At 42.0% G+C, this 13524-nt stretch overlaps 1 protein-coding gene across 2 annotated transcripts in view; it reads right to left on the bottom strand.

Moving 5' to 3' along the window:
- LOC138972242 (protein unc-93 homolog A-like) overlaps positions 1–7446 on the bottom strand; it is a 44838-nt gene extending 37392 nt beyond the window's left edge. For both annotated transcript variants that reach the window (XM_070344966.1, XM_070344971.1), the window contains exon 1: positions 7326–7446. The gene's annotated coding sequence lies outside the window, so the exon portion shown is untranslated. The remainder of the gene's footprint in view (positions 1–7325) is intronic.
- Between the last annotated feature and the right edge of the window lie 6078 nt (positions 7447–13524).

Below are 13524 nucleotides of genomic sequence, written 5' to 3'. Positions count from 1 at the left end.
CAGTGGAATCATCTTATTGTGAACTCCAAGGGAAAATAAACATGTCCATTGTACTCTCAAGTTCCTAATAGTGGTACAGGGTGAAATAACCAAACGGTGTTACTGTATTTTGTTGGATGCTTTCCAGAACACATCCACTGAACAATTCTAAATAACGCGAGAAACACATACTTCTCCAGAATCTGACGACAAAAATCGTCGCATTTCCCCCCCTCTCAGACGCACACAAAATCCCTGGCCTGCAGCTGGTTCGTCCGGGAGATTACGCCTGCGTTGTGCTCTCGTCTGCACACCAGTTATCAATGCATATATGAAAAGTAATGCCACAGGTTATCCATAGAAGAAGGGCAAAGCCCATACAACTCTTGCATGCTTGACCTTAACCTCTGTATGACCTTGACCTTCAGGTCACCTTGAAGGTCAAGGTCAAATGGATGAACATGATAATGACATACACAAAGAACATGTTTTTACATTTTCCCTAACCAAAATACTTGTGACCTTGACCCAAAAGGTCAAGGTCATCCAAGGTCACATAATGCAAGACTTCTAATTTAGCATCAAGAAATCACAATAGTGCTTAGTAGCACTTTCTACCAAAAGACATGGTCACTTTTAGAGGTTTACTGACCTGTTTTGGTCTTATTTCAGATAGGTCAAAGTGACCTTGATCTCGAAGATATGTAAACAAATGTTGCTCATTAAGAAAGTATAACACATGCCCCACATAATTATACAATTTGAAAGAGTCATCTTCCATAGTTCAAAGTCAAGGTCACTTCAAAGTATGTATACAATCCAACTTTGAGCGGCTACTGTGACCTTGACCTGGAAGCAAGATCAACCAAATAGGTATCAAAAGAAAGGGCTTTGTTAGGCCTATGTACCATTATAGGTAAGGTCACCATTCTCAAAAACTTGGCAGAAAATGTGAAAAATGACTCAGTCGTAATAGAGTTTGTGTAAAAAGACAGTACACTATTACGACTGAAAGAATAAAAGCCCAGAAAGCTACATTTAAAGGCACAGTGCAGCTCACAGCCTTCGTTTTGCGTTTTTGTTGCAGCTGAGTGCTCATGATGATGTCTGACATAGTTTGCTAGTGACGTCTTTTTGTGCATGATGTGGTGATCTACCTGATCTAAATTTAGATCCAAAAATAGGTCAAGACCAGCCGGGTCCGAGTACGAAATTAATTCGTAAAAAAATCGCAGTTCTTGACTCTTTGGGTGCAAGTCAATGAAACTTGGTAGTTCTTCTAACGGATAGCTGCCTGAGGTATGACTAAAAGCCCCAGGGGCTCCGTGCACCTGGATTTGACAAGTTCAATACCTTTAACCTATATACATCGATATCGTCTATAACTGCACCAGCAGTACAAATGCTGAAAGGTTGAAATTTGACTTAAAACGTGATGGACTGCACGACAGTGCGACATGATCGCAGACGACATGATCAGTCATGTCACCGCTGGTTTAATTTTGCAAGATATTTTGAGTAAAGGCAACATTTTCTTACTTTTGCAAGGCAACCAGTGCCAGTACGTTACGTAAAGGTTACATGCCGAGTCTCAGTGATTATTAAAAATAATGGTCGAAGTTGGCGGATCATGAAAAATGCGAGCTTCAGCGAGCTTTTTCATGACCGCAAACTGAGACCATTATTTTTAATAATCACTGAGACGAGGTGTGTAACCTCTTTATTCCTCCTTTCTTCAGTTATTCAAAGAAAACAGGAGTTTTTGTGCGAAAGTTTGATCGAATCCGAATCACTCAACCAGTCAACCTGCGCAGGCGATCGATTAATGCGCTGTTGTAAATCATTCCATTCTGTTAACACTTCTTGTCAGTTTCCCTGTTTTGGACTAAAATCAAGTACACAGATATGCTGTTATTCTGCTGTGGCGGTAAAGGCAGATATTGTGTGTTCTTTTTATGTTTTAGTATCGCTTAGGATAATGTTCTTTCGTCAAATGGGACTAGCAGACGAACATTTGCACCCGTGTTCCAACGTTAATTACTGTATGAAGTTCAGTTTTCTGGGGAAAATAGTGTATGAAACCGCTTTATGTTGTTTAAATTGATGAGATGTGTGCATTTGATTGCGTGTGATCTGTTTATAAAATGAAATATTGTTAAAAACTGACCGTCGGATTGCAGTCAGTGTTGTCGAAGAAACTGAGTGACAAGAAGGGGAACTACTCTTGTCGCTAGACAAAGTATGAGTTACTTACCTTGGGAATTTGCTTGGGATGAACGTTTGTGCACAGCAGATCTAGATTCAGAAAACAACCGAACTCATGGATTTTATATGGAGATTCATGTGTTCAGGCCTGTAGCTGTCAATTTAAATGCGATATGTTTGTATTGTTTGCTCCAGAAATGTATACTTCGTACATTTGAGCGTTCGGAACTTTTCAGTCGCAAAAGTAGTACCGAAACAGAACAGCTTCTCAACCCATTGCACTATCGAGGATTCAGGTTGTTGCTGGCTCGTTATTTGTTTGGTTGCTGGGTCATTATCGAAAAATAACTAGCTCTACAAGTTTACAGAGGTAAAGAAGCAGAGGGGGGAATAATGTACATGTATGCCAACGCAGACACTCCAAACTTTAATCTAAAAGTCGTTGCAATCGGAAGCTGAATCCTGAAAGTTTACATGCATGGCTTGAATCCTCCCAGTGATGGCTGATGCCCGATTCATAACTTCATTGCAAAACAGTGTGCGAAACATACAGCGGTTGCACTTCTTATTTCAACATCTAGGACAACTTACTGAGCAGCAAATGTAGCAGCGCTCCCAGTCTCTGCACTGCTGCTCGTTCCTCTTCGAATCTCTTCCATTTCACTCCTGAAGACTGAAGACATCTTGCTCTCCTTCCCGCTCAACTACGCCGGAAAATAAACTTTGGGAGTCACATGACCACGGTGGTCCAATCATATACCTCGAGACAGATCAGTCCTGGCAGCACGCATTTTGGGTTTGAGATCTTGTAGTCAAATTATTATTGGCGTTTTTGGCCAAAACTATACTTTTTTGGCCAAAACTTTGCTTTTTTGGCCAAAACTGGCGTTTGGGGCCAAAACTGGCGTTTTTGGCCAAAACTATACTTTTTGGGCCAAAACTATACTTTTTTGGCCAAAATTTTGCTTTTGGCCAAAAAAATGAATATTTTCCATCAGCGCCAAGGGGTACTCAAAGATTTGGCCCCAAAAAAAAGTTTTGGCCAATTTTTTTTTGTGCCAAAACTTTCAATACAAAAGTTTTGGCCAAAAATATATTTGGCCAAATCTAAAACATTTGATCAAAAAAGTGAATATTGTCCACCAGCGCCAAGCATAGATTAGCCCACACTTAAAAAGACACAGAAGCAGAAGGTCTAATGAGAAAGGGATTGAATTGAATTGAATTGAACTTATTTTTTACAGGGATCAAGATGTAAGGCTATGCCTGTTAATCGGTGTATCTATATGAGAAGAATTCAGAACTTGACACATTGATGTCATCAGACTGATTGGCTCATTACATACTTGACTGTCTTTTGTCGACCTGGTTCATAAATTGTCGAACATGTTCAGTTCCCCTCTGGGGAACATATCCTAGTAGAGAGATGATGACAATGTCTCTTCTGTTACTCACTCAAGTAGGCAGCCGAGATACCCTGCCGGGGGAGAGAGCGAGACAAAGAGGAGGTATCGGGTGGAGAATGGGGAGGGGATTCGGGGAGGGGGGTGGATTAAAGATGAACAAGCTGAAAATGTAAGGATGCGCAATTAGAGGCGTAATTTGTGTAAGAAAAGCTAATAACAAACAAAAGAATGTCTCTCAATAATGTGTTTACGTGTATCTTTTTAAATATTGAACCTACTAGTCGACCAGGCATTTGTCTATGTTATAGCATACATATCAAGTCCATCAAATTGTATTCCAACACGTCATAATGAGACCAAAAGACTTACAATCTGTCCTTGGGAGAGAGAGAGAGAGAGAGCGAGAGAGAGAGTGAGAGAAAGAGAGAGAGAGAGAGTACAAACTCACACAAACTCACACACACGCACACACACACACACACAAACACACAAACACACAAACATACACACACACACACACACACACGCGTGCACACACACACACACACACACACACACTCACACATACACTATACAATCCTTCACTCGTGCGCGCGCGCGCACACACGCACACGTGCACACACAGCACACATAAACACACTCATGTATGTTCACACGCGCTGCGCGCGATCGAATTACACAACTTATTAGCATTTTTCGAGGGTGACAGAATACACCAGTAAACAGTGTCGGCGTTTACATGGAACGAAGAAGGAAAGCGGAAGAGGAAGAAGTACAAACATACTCGCAAAAAACGATCTGCGCACGCGTTCAAATCAAAGGGGGAAAAAAGGAAAATCGCGTGTTTGTGTGCCCGATGTAATCCTTAGAACCTTTACACTCTTTCTTCGAACACTCAAAAGCAACTTCAGGGCTGGAAGACTACAAAATTGCACTTTTTGCCGAATGAATCTACGCTTTCTCAAATCAACCGGAACAAGAAGAAGAAGAAAAAACTCTCGAAAAAACGATCTGCGGATGCGCATTTTCTCAAAAACAGGAAACCGGAAGAGGAAGAAGAAGCAAAAGTGCTCGTAGAAAAAGATGTGCGCATGTGCGAATCTAAAATGTCCGCGGAACTGTTAATCGGTGTATCTATATGAGAAGAATTCAGAACTTGACACATTGATGTCATCAGACTGATTGGCTCATTACATACTTGACTGTCTTTTGTCGACCTGGTTCATAAATTGTCGAACATGTTCAGTTCCCCTCTGGGGAACATATCCTAGTAGAGAGATGATGACAATGTCTCTTCTGTTACTCACTCAAGTAGGCAGCCGAGATACCCTGCCGGGGGAGAGAGCGAGACAAAGAGGAGGTATCGGGTGGAGAATGGGGAGGGGATTCGGGGAGGGGGGTGGATTCAAGATGAACAAGCTGAAAATGTAAGGATGCGCAATTAGAGGCGTAATTTGTGTAAGAAAAGCTAATAACAAACAAAAGAATGTCTCTCAATAATGTGTTTACGTTTATCTTTTTAAATATTGAACCTACTAGTCGACCAGGCATTTGTCTATGTTATAGCATACATATCAAGTCCATCAAATTGTATTCCAACACGTCATAATGAGACCAAAAGACTTTCCGGGCAGAATTTTGACTTTCAAAATTCGGGGGTGTACTTCTGTAATGAACTCTCTAATTTTGTGTTTAAGAGGTATCTCCAAAAAGTTACTTGCTACAAGAAGCCAGATGATTACATTTTCCTCTGACTGGTATCTAATCAGATTGTGTCTATGCAAGGCCTGATGACACTCTTATGTGCTACAGTCAAACAAGCTTTTTACTTGCCGTGTTACACCTTCCAGTAATCTAATAATTCACTCTAATTACATACTCACTCTGATGCGTGCGGTTAAGCTGATATGGCAATTTTTCGCACCAAAGTGCTTTTTTCTGCAGTATACTTTTCACAATAGAGCTACTTTGCCTCAAGAGTGCGTATAGCTGCTGCCACTTTTGGGTTCCTAGAAAGGTTGGGTGAGATTCTATTGGCATTTATATCTTTCAAATGATACCAAATTTGCTCGGGAGTACCGACTGTACATTAAAATCGGGCTGAGAGCCGACTAGTATATACAGTGCTTATTCTAAACATTACACCTCGCTTACCTGTAGCTTCGACGTCACGCGTGACGTCATCATTGCAGGTGCAATATTCAAACAATATTCCGCAAGCTCAACCTACATTCAGTAACTATATGGCATAAATTGCACTCTTTTTTTTATTCTATGTAAATCGTGTTACCCAGAGAGTTTGGTATAACACACTAAATTTCGTTTTTCCTTCAGTGAAACGTAAAACCGCCAAAAACGGTATGCACCCGATTTTTTCGGTGAATGTTCAATAAATATGGCGCACATTGTCAATCACAGATACATTCTATCTTCTTACTTTATATTGACGGGCATTTTGAAGGATCAAATGCAACTCTTATGAAAACCAGCACTTCCTAAAAATGTAAGTAAAAGCAATTAAAGGCGTTGTTTCACTAAATGAGACTCAGCACACAGTTATCCTCTCGCGCATACATTTCTTCACAGGTATCTTTATATATTTTGCACCTACGTTTAGAGCAGGCATTTTTCTATATATTAACGTGCATGTTAAGTCCATTACACTCCACCCTTACCTGTCATAGTGCCTCTCAAAAGTCTTTCATGACATAACTTTGACTTACAAAATTAGGGGGTGTGCTTCGGAAATGAACTCTCACACTTAGTGTTTATAAGCTATCTCATCAGAGGTACTTGCAAGTAAAAGCCCAATGAATGCATTGCCCTCTGATATGTATTTCATTAGTTTGTGGCTTACAAAACGTCTTTTATGAGATTTGACATTATCCAGAAAAGTGAAAATGACGTGACGTAACACAATTTCTGAAATGCAAGGCCTCCTGGTGCCGCTATGTGTTGCACGCAAACAATCTTTTTACTTGCTGTTTAACACCTTCCAATTACTTGATAGTTCACTCAAAAATAGTTACTCTGCTGCCTGCGGTTAAGCTGATATGATATTACCGATTTTTGCAACAAAGTGGTTTTTTTTCTGAAGTGCATTTTTCAAAAAAAACTGGGCCACTTTGCCTGAAAATTGCGTATAGCTGCTGCCACTTTTGGGTATCAAGAAAAGTTGTTTCAGAGACAATATGCATTTGTCTGTCAAATGAAACCGTTCCTCGTCTATTAGGCCTATACCGTGACGTGCAAACTATTATCCAAACATCACGATCGTCGCCTTTGTTTTCACCTGTGTAATACGGAACAAGGATAAAAATGTTGTTTTCCCCTCTACCTCTGTAAAATGATTATGCAAACGTTTTCATTGTCTTTGCTTTCAGTTCAAAATGCGAACATAACGATTGTCGTCTTTGTTTCTGGAACGGCATGCGTGTGTCAGGATTTTTGGCCTTCTACTCAGTACTTGTGTTTTACCTCGCTAGTTTAGTCAAAATGCTTCACACAACTGACAAAACTAAACTGTGTACCTACTCAAAGACGAGCTATAAACGCGAAACATTTTCATCATAAATCAAATCTGTCACTATCCTTTTAGTTTTACCTCCCGACTACCTGCTTTTTATTCTTAACCGTTCTTAAAACTGTGGACTTGGCCGCGAAGAGGTTCTGTGCCAGGTCTTCCAACAGGGACTGCCGGCAGGGAATCCAATGGGACATTTGCACAAGACTTACCCCCGCAGAGAAACACAGGCTCATCTTTCACGTTACATTGCTTGTACGATACACTGCGTGGTAGCTGGAAACATCAATATTTAAAACGCCATATTTGTAGTGACGTCATGCAAATTCACGACAAATATCTTTGGTCACATTTTGGTCCACTTGTCTCGGCCAACACAGACCTTCAGAGACCGCTGTCCTCTGCTAACCTGGGGAACGGGGCAAAAGGGGTAAAAAAAAATGGTTACAGAAATGATATCGAATGGAAATGGTAAAGTGAATGTAGATCTAACAATTGCATCATGTTATACCTATGTACGCCTCTGCATAATGGAGAATTTTCAAGTTGAAAAACGGTAGAATTTAATGTGCCCTCACTGGCCAGCCATAGCTTGGGTGATTTGTTTACCATGGGAGACAACTACAACTTCGTTTTGCGCGAGCATTTGAAGCAGAACTCTGCACGTCAACAAATCTTTGGTAAGTAAAGTATTTCGTCTTTTTTGTGCGATTTATAGTTTGAATTAAAAAGTTGCCACTAAAAACTTGCAATATCAATGAATATTTCCGAGGTTTTACTTTGTTATAGGACAAATAAACGATCGGAAGCGATTGGAAGCGATCGGTTTGATACTGCAGCAGACGATGCTTTGACAGTCTGTAATACGCTGCAGTGTTCGCTCGAATATATGTTTTTAATTCCTTTTTTGTCTTTTTCTTTATGAAAATGATCTAGTTGACTATTTTTCTTGGAATGCGCAAGAGGATGATTCACCTTCACGCCGGCGCTAATGTTTTTTAGGTCACAAGTATGGCTCGCGAAACAGATCTAAAGCTGCTGAGACAGTGTTGTGTATAAAATAGATTCACCGGAAAAAAGACATTATTGTACTTCTCATGATCAAACAATGAGGTAATTTAGCTACATGTATATTCTAACGTTGCCTTGTTGAGAACTGGGCGTGCGAGTCTGTGAGCGTGTGCGTTTGTGTGTGCGTGTGCGTTTGTGTGTGTGTGTGCGTGCGTGTATGTGTGAGTGTGTGTGTGTGTGTGTGTGTGTGTGTGCGTGTGTGTGTGTGCGTGTGTGCGTGTGTGTGTGTGTGTGTGTGTGTACGTAGGCAACACCTGTGGATTGTAGAGTTCTGTTTGTGATGGGGTCTGGCGGCTTTTGTCTGTCTGTATGTTCTGGCCTTCCTTTGAGAAGCCATAACAGTTATTATAGGGCTTACAAATAAGCTTTACAATTCTCAATCCCGTTTGAGTGGACTTCGCCTTCAAAGGTGACAGGGATGGGACTCGACATGAAATGGTCAGGCCACTGAATCATTTTCGTGCTGTTCCCATTCCACCAACCTGGGAGGGACCTAAGCTTGGCGGGTCCATGGTTCGGAACTTTGGGGACAAAGTTCATTCAAAGGGGGTCGAGTGTGACAGGGAGACTACCGTCGCCCATCACAGCAGACTCTGCAGAGTTGTTCGCCTTAGAAGTTGTGGGCTTTCCTTGCATGTATCCGTAAGTTGTCCTCACTGTAAAAGTGCAAAGGTCGAATCTATTTATCGAAAAATCCACTGTCATCTATCTCTATATCTATATATATATACGACTTGTGTCTGTGTGTCTGTCTGTCTGTCTGTCTGTCTGTCTGTCTGTCTGTCTGTCTGTCTGTCTGTCTGTCTGTCTGTCTGTGTATGTGTGTATTCGCCATGCACGGCCAAAGTTCTCGATGGATCTGCTTCAAATTTGGTGTCCATATTCAGATACACCCCGGACAAAATCTGGTCGATGAGATATTTCAATACGTGCTCTCAGCGCGCAGCGCTGAACCGATTTTGGTTCCACCTCAGCTACCCGGGCCCCCATACCGACACACCAAAGCCGCTAGACCACATCACAACGCCAAAGTTCTCGGTGGATCTTTTTCAAATTTGGACACCGTATTCAGCTACACCCCGGACACAATATCATCGATGAGATATTTCAACACGTGCTCTCAGCGCGCAGCGCTGAACCGATTTTGATTTTTCTGTTCATTTCACCATTCCCAGTAACTCTTCCTTATCTTCTCCAGTGTTTTGCGTTTATCTCCCTTCCTTCGTGTGGCTTCAATCCATATTCCCGTTTCTACGTTACTATTTTTAGAATGTCACTGCGCTGTCCAGAACGCTTCCCTTGCACCCGTAAGTTGTTCTTACTGTCAAAGTGAAAAGGTCGAATCAATTTATAGCCACGCGAAAAATACACTGTCACCTAGCTCTATATATTTATAGATATAGATATACATATATATATACGGCTTCTCTCTGTGTGTGTGTGTTTGTGTGTGTGGGGGGGCAACACCTGTGGATTTTAGAGTTCTGTTTGTGATGGGGTCTAGCGGCTTTTGTCTGTCTGTATGTTCTGGCATTTGAGAAGCCACAACAGATAATATAGGGCTAAGAAATAATCCCATTTGACAGGAGAAAGGTGAATGTGGTGAACCGCCACGCTGTCTGTCTCTGTCTCGCGATTCACCCCGGCGAAGCCGGGTATTCCTCTAGTATTTATATATATATAGATAGATATATACGGCTTCTGTGTGTGTGTGTGTGTGTTTGTGTGTGTGTGTGTGTGTGTGTGTGTGTGTGTGTGTGTGTGTGTGGAGGCAACACCTGTGGATTGTAGAGTTCTGTTTGTGATGGGGTCTGGCGGCTTTTGTCTGTCTGTATGTTCTGGCCTTTGAGAAGCCATAACAGTTAAAAAAAAAAAAAGGGCCTAAAAATAAGCTCTAAAATTCTCAATCTCGTTTGATAGGACTTCGCCTTCAAAGGTGATTGTGGTGTTTCGGCACTCGGTTACATTTGACGTCGTCGACAGGGATGGGACTCGACATGATAAATTCAGGAATGGCATTATGGCCACTGAATCATTTTCGTGCTGTTACCATTCCACCAACCTGGGAGGGACCTAAGCTTGGCGGGTCAATGGTTCGGAACTAAAGTTCATTCAAAGGGGGTCGAGTGTGACAGGGAGACTACCGTCGCCCTTCACAGCAGACTCTGCAGAGTTGTTCGCCTTAGAAGTTGTGAGCTATTTATAGCTAGCTCGCCAGGCAACACCTGTGGATTGTAGAGTTCTCTTTGTGATGGAGTCTGGCGGCTTTTGTCTCTCTGTATGTTCTTGCCTTCCTTTGTGTGGGCACAAACTGGTGGATGAAAATGTTCAACACGTGCTCTAAGACGGCGAACCGCCACGCTGTCTGTCTCTGTCTCGCGATTCACCCGGCGAAGCCGGGTATTCCGCTGGTGTATATATATATCTACTAGAATGAATACCCGCTTTGCCGGGTAGAGCCGAATACCCGGCTTCGCCGGGAAGAAGTAGAGGAATACCCGGCTTCGCCGGGATGAAAGCGTTGTGGACAGTGACCTTCTAAAAATAGTAACGGGAATATCCGGCTTCGCCGGGATGAAAGCGTTGTGGACAGTGACCTTCTAAAAATAGTAACGGAAATATGGATTGATGCCACACGAAGGAAGGGAGAAAAACGCAAAACACTGGAGAAGATAAGGAAGAGTTCCTGGGAATGGATGAACAGAAAAACCAAAATCGATTCAGCGCTGCGCGCTGAGAGCACGTATTGAAAATTCTCATCGACCAGGTTGTGTCGGGGGTCTACCTGAATATGCCCACCAAATTTGAAGCAGATCCATCGAGAACTTTGGCTTGGCATAGCGAACACACACACACACACACACACACACACACACACACACACACACACACACACACACACACACACACACAAGTCGTATATATATTTATATATTGTGTGTGTGTGTGTGTGTGTGTGTGTGTGTGTGTGTGTGTGTGTGTGTGTGTGTGTGTGTGTGTGTGTTCGCTATGCCAAGCCAAAGTTCTCGATGGATCTGCTTCAAATTTGGAGGTAATTTTCAACACGTGCTCTCAGCGCGCAGTGCTGAACCGATTTTGGTTTTTCTGTTCATCTTCCCAGATCCATTCCCACTAACTCTTCCTTATCTTCTTCATTGTTTTGCGTTTATCTCCCTTCCTTCGTGTGGCGTCAATCCATATTCCCGTTACTACGTTACTATTTTTAGAATGTCACTGCACTGTCCAGAACGCTTTCCTTGCACCCGTAAGTTGTCCTCACTGTAAAAGTGCAAAGGTCGAATCAATTTATAGCCACGCGAAAAATACACTGTCATCTATCTCTATATATTTATAGATATAGATATACGTATAGGTTACAACACGAGTGGTTTTTTATATGGCTTGTATTTCAGTCAAGACCCAGCGGATGAATATCATCGGGAGACACGAGCCTTTGGCGAGTGGCTCTCGATTGATATTCCCGCTGGGTCTTGACTGAAATACAAGCCATATAAAAAACCACGAGTGTTGTAATCTGTATATCCCATTCTACCATCAAACACAAAGTGTAGACTACTAGCGGCACTGTTGCGATCTGTGGAGTGTGAAACAGTGTTTTCAGCGAGACTTGGCCTTTTTGCAACCTTAAACTAAGTGACCGTCGCTGAAAAAATAAAACGAATGAGTGCATCTATAAGTACGCGGTAACACTACTTTCAGACCGTTTAAAAGCTTTAAGTAAAGGTTCATAAGTTGCAAGAAAGTAATGAAGTCGTATAGAAATCCATTTAGTTGAAGCGCACAATTCTTTTGCGTTTCAGGTCGGCGGAACGGGGAAACCGGTTTGGCCCCCATTTGGCTTACTCGACTCGATTCAGAATCGATTCCACGTTGTTTTTTTCGAACGCATTATTATACAATTAGTCTTATTGACAGAGAAGCAAATTTTAGGGAACACATATGTAGATTTAACCATTTGCTCCCTATTTGAAATGTATCTACATGTTTTGCGAGTGTGTTTGCATGAACCTAAACTGGTATGGGTGCGAGGAAAACAGGACCCAAGTCTGTCACCGCCGCTTGATTGCATTTTGAAAGAATATGACTGGATTACGGAAAAATACACACATGTTAAGTTCTTAGATACCTTCATCGCCAATGTGGACTTACTGCAGAGCCAGGCAAAAGAGTAGACTTGCTCGCAAAACACGTGAAACAGCTGATGATAGCGAAGCCCAACCGTGCCAGGTAAGGACGGTCTGACAGATTCTCAAAAGTCGTCTGCTAACGAAGCAAGGGGAGGGTACTCGTGTTTTTGTTTTGGTTCGCTAGCATCTGGTTATCTTGTAAGTTGAATGTTCGTTTTTTCCCACCTGCATTGCTTTCATAATGAAAGAAACGTTTGCTTATTGCATCTCATACATCAGATCAGTTCTGAGATTCATTTTTGCGTGCAACTGATATGGTTTTCTGAGCCGTGCAATACGATTTTGGAACTTCATACAAATGTGTCACATTGTTCGGCGCGAGGTCAAAGGTCGGGAGCAAAGTAGTTCTTCGCCCAAATCGGAATCTGCACTATCATATATTTTTTTGAGTCCATGATGTATTTATTGAGCTATAAAAATACAACATATATACCCGTACTGAAGTAACAGAGACAAAGAAGGGAGGTCATGGGATATATATAAATATATATACATGTGTGTGTGTGTGTGTGTGTGTGTGTGTGTGTGTGTGTGTGTGTGTGTGTGTGTGTGTGTGTGTGTTCCCTGCCAGATTAAATGTCTAAAGTGATATAACACAGAATGACTCATACTCAGTTTAATTTATTTTGCAGCTTTTGTTCCAATTACCAAACCATGGCGCTGTGTGTTTTGTGTGGTGCTCCGCTCAACCTTGGAGAGAAGACTGTTGTGCCAACAGACAGAGGAAGAGATACCATAAACAAGTCTAGTCTGGAACGTGGTGATGCCGTTTGTCTATCAGAAGGTGAAGCAGTGCACGAGGTTTGTCGTCGCAATTACACGAATGCACGTAACATTCAGAGCGTTTTGAAGAAGAAAGCAGAAAAAGAGAACGCTTTATCAAATCTAGCACAGAATTTGCGCTCACAGAAAGAATGTTTTGACTTTGCTAAATGTTGCCTTTTTTGCGGCAAGGAAGCAAACCTTGACTCGCACTCTGGTCCCAAAGTGTATCCAGTTAGGACACTTGACTTTGAACGCACAATTTTTCAAGTTTGTTCGCAGCGCGGTGATGAATGGGCAGACATTGTACGAAGCAGACTGGAGTTTGTATCAGATTTGCCAGCTGCTGATGCAGTCTACCATCAAAACT

The sequence above is a fragment of the Littorina saxatilis genome, linkage group LG1 (assembly GCF_037325665.1).
Source record: "Littorina saxatilis isolate snail1 linkage group LG1, US_GU_Lsax_2.0, whole genome shotgun sequence".
In the NCBI taxonomy this organism is placed as follows: domain Eukaryota; kingdom Metazoa; phylum Mollusca; class Gastropoda; order Littorinimorpha; family Littorinidae; genus Littorina; species Littorina saxatilis.
This window is presented reverse-complemented; position numbering and strand designations above follow the sequence as displayed.